The 3,663-nt window shown below is 31.4% G+C and overlaps 1 pseudogene; it reads left to right on the top strand.

Annotated features, from left to right (window-relative positions):
• Positions 1-2,475: 2,475 nt before the first annotated feature.
• Positions 2,476-3,363, top strand: LOC149520302 (small polypeptide DEVIL 16 pseudogene; annotated as a pseudogene).
• The last annotated feature ends 300 nt before the right edge of the window (positions 3,364-3,663 follow it).

Here is a 3,663-nt window from a genome sequence, read left to right as displayed (position 1 = left end):
TAAATACAGGGCTTCTCCTTTGTCATTGGACACAGTCCAATGAGTTACGTTGTTTGTAAGGAAGAATGGAATGATGAAGTAGGATCTTCAATATTGGCTTGGGCTTAAACTTTTGACCGAGAGTCGGATCCTATGTAATCAAATTCAGGTGCCAACACTTGGGTTGGGCCTAAACTCAGTTGGTTACTAAAGATTCAGATCCAATTTCCAATATCAAATTAGAGACTTTTTTGGTTAAAATAATAAAAAAACCCTTTGAATTATTTTTTTTTCTTAAATAAATCATTATCTTTTTATTGCACTTAAATGAGTCTTTATCCTTTAATTTGTATTTAAATAAACCCTTATTTCAAATAAAAATTTATTTATGATAAAGGCTTATTTAGTTACAAATTAAAAGTTAGAAGTCCATTTGGATAAAAATTAAAGGTTAGATGCTTATTTGGATATATATTAAAAATTAGGAGCTTATTTGAATACAAATTAAAGGTTAAAAACTTATTTGATTGCCAATTAAAAGTTAAATGCTTATATAAGTGCCAACAAAATATAAGAACTTACCTAAATAAAGTGTTAAAATTTAAAGGATTTTTTTGTTATTTTAACTTATATTTTTTTTTTGAGTACTTAAAGTTGTCATGATTTGAACCATGATTACTTGAATTGGAAAAAAGATTATATACAATAGTTAGTCTATGTTAGCATATGTTATTTCCATTGAAATTATGCCATATAATTATGTTATTAGAAAAAGTCAATTATTTATTACACATTAAATGTACAAATCTATTAAAATAAATAATTATGATTTAATTATCATATCATACATATATATGATATGTAATAAATAATTAATTTTTTTTAATAATATGATTAGGGTAACATAATTTTAATAAAAAGATACATATTAACGTAAAGTAATTATTTCATGCAATATTTTCTTTTTTGAACAAAGAGCCACCGGCACTCTTTATCCGTACAAAACTCATTTTGAAATTCAAGAATTCTATTTTGTCCTTTTATCAACAAGAATCTTGAAAAAGAGATTTGCTTGAATAAAATTTCACAAACCTAATGCTTATAAATGATTAGATACCATTGAGTCAAGATAAGGTAAAAAGTCTTATTATGTCTATGTGATGAAGAATTCTATTCCAATCTTTTCACCATTGGATGCTTGAAATTTTGCTCATCCATGAATCTATTCAAAAGTACTTGTCTTTTCAGATTTTTTTTTTGAAAAAAAAAAATAGTAGGAAATTGAAACTGTAGCTTTCTTTGCATGCTCAATGGTTTGTGGTAGGAAAAGGCTAGAGTGAAAAAAACAAAGCAATGCTGATGATAACATTTGAGCGGTAAATCATGGAAGATGGCGACCCATCAATTAAAAGGGTGTCCTAAGACCCAAAACACTAATTGAAACTAGCTTAGCACATGGCAGGCCCCATGTACAGGATCTCTGACTCTTGACTTTCTTCTTCTTAATTTCTATGGTCCAAAACACCCAGCAATTAAGCATCTTAAACATTACTAATAATCATGGCATTAACTGTAACCCTTATCATCATTGCCTCGATCCCTTACCTGTTGGCTTCTTCCCTGCTTTACCTGTTCTCTCCGATTGTTTTTATCTTGTATATTTTTTATGAAGAGATAGTAATTTGAAAAAAAATAAAATATTACAAATATTTGAATTTAAATCTTAAATTTATCAAATATTATTTTTTAAAAATTATTGTATAGATTATCCGAATTAAATTTTATATTCTTATATATATAAATCCGCCTTGCAGGTATAAATTCTACTGCATTTTCATCCTTTATAAAGTTGAAGTGACTATTCAGGAATCCTCATCTTTTCCCTTTTTCAAAAGTAGATGCATTTTAAAACACTTGCTAAGTTCTGCAAGTCTGAAAATTGACCAATATATGAAGTTGGAAATTGCATAGGACTATAATTAATTATTATTACTGACACTGTACCATTCTGCTGACTGCAGTTAAACATAATCTCATGCTGTCATTGATTATGATGAAGGCAGTACTATTAATTAAGTTGAAAAGCATCATCACCATTTCGCCAGCAATGAAAAGCGTGGAAATTAACAGGAGGAGGACAACCTCTCTACTGTTGTGCAAGCCTGTTTACTTATCATCAGTTCATCACTTTGAGCATATACCACTTTCTTCTAATGGGTTGCCCCGGTTCTTAGGGAGAATGATGGTTGCACCTCATCAGGAGTAAATTAAAAGGCATCTCACTACAGTGTTGTTTATACTGTTTATGGTATATTGTTGTCCGTGCGGCTTGGTCTTAATTGTAGCATTCAGATTTAGCCTTTTCTTCGTTTCTGTATTCTCTATACCAAATGAAGAGTTGTTCATTAATTCTTACTTTAACGTTTGACTCAAAAGATGTTCTACATTTAGTATAAGAATTAAGAACTCTACTCATGCAGATAAACCCTTAACATCGAAAGATTAAAATGTTCATCAACTCGTATACTTAAAGATTTAACGCATAATTACCAGTTTTCATGGTATAGAAGTAAAAACATTTATAAAACGAGGTAGGACACGTGCACTACTCCTGCTTGTAATGGTGCTCTGCTCTATCCTCCCTGACAGCAGGTGGGTTGCAGTGACTACAGTCCGAACCTTATTTAAAGAAGCCCAACCCAGAATCAAATCATAACAACTCAATTCAAAAGTCTCTCGATTTCTATATAAATAACACCAATTGCTCATTCAACATCTACCCTTCATATTTACTGCTTCTTTTAGTAGTAGCAGACTAGCAGTGCCAATAAGAGCAACAGCAGACACAGCTGAAGCAAGAAAAAAAAGAAAAACAGGCTTACTCATTCATATGGCAGGCAAAGAAAAAGACACAAGATTTATTAGTAACCAGCACGCCTGTGAGCCTTGCAGATCATTTGGTGAAAAGTGCAACCATTTGGTCAAGAAGCAGCGAGCAAAATTCTACATCCTCCGGCGTTGCATAGCAATGCTCGTCTGCTGGCGTGAACGCGGCGAGTCTTAACAGAGCCAGCTTGGTTTCATCGTCTCTACTTGTATAGGAGTGTAATTAAAACAAGCACTTTTGATTAAATTAGTATAATTGTAGGTCATTATCAATATTCAAGGATAAGAAATTTTATATATAGTGTTACATTAGTTTCATCTAGCCTTTCTACAAAACAAAATTCTAGATCTGTTTAAGTTTTGGACACCACTTGGGTGAATTGTCCTTTTTTTTCTTCTTCTTCTTGTTGAAAAAATGGGGAATGGTTAATTTCTTGAGTCAATGTAAATTGTTGCAATGGTTGCTCTTATCTTTCTTTTGTTGCCCTTTTTCTTTCTTACTTTGCTTTTTTCTTGGAATGCTGTGACGTTCAAACTTGTTGTTCAGCTGTCAAAAGGATTGATGGGACTAAAGGGTAATCTGGGTTGTCATCAAAATTCTCTGAACCGCTAGTTTAATTATGCAATAGCATATTCATTTCTCATTGGTGGGAGAGTGAAAATTCCTTTTTTTTTTTTTTTTTCATTATTTTCCTGGTTAGCAGTTTCAAACTGATATATACTTTCACTGTTTCACAGATGATTTCTTCATTCTATCTATTCTTTTTCTTTCTTTGCTATCTGGTCACCAATTTCCAT

Source organism: Durio zibethinus, chromosome 1, assembly GCF_047325235.1.
Source record: "Durio zibethinus cultivar Kanyao isolate XHJ-2024 chromosome 1, ASM4732523v1, whole genome shotgun sequence".
Taxonomy (NCBI): Eukaryota; Viridiplantae; Streptophyta; class Magnoliopsida; order Malvales; family Malvaceae; genus Durio; species Durio zibethinus.
Note: the sequence above shows the minus strand (reverse complement) of the source record. Positions and strands in the feature narration are given on the sequence as shown.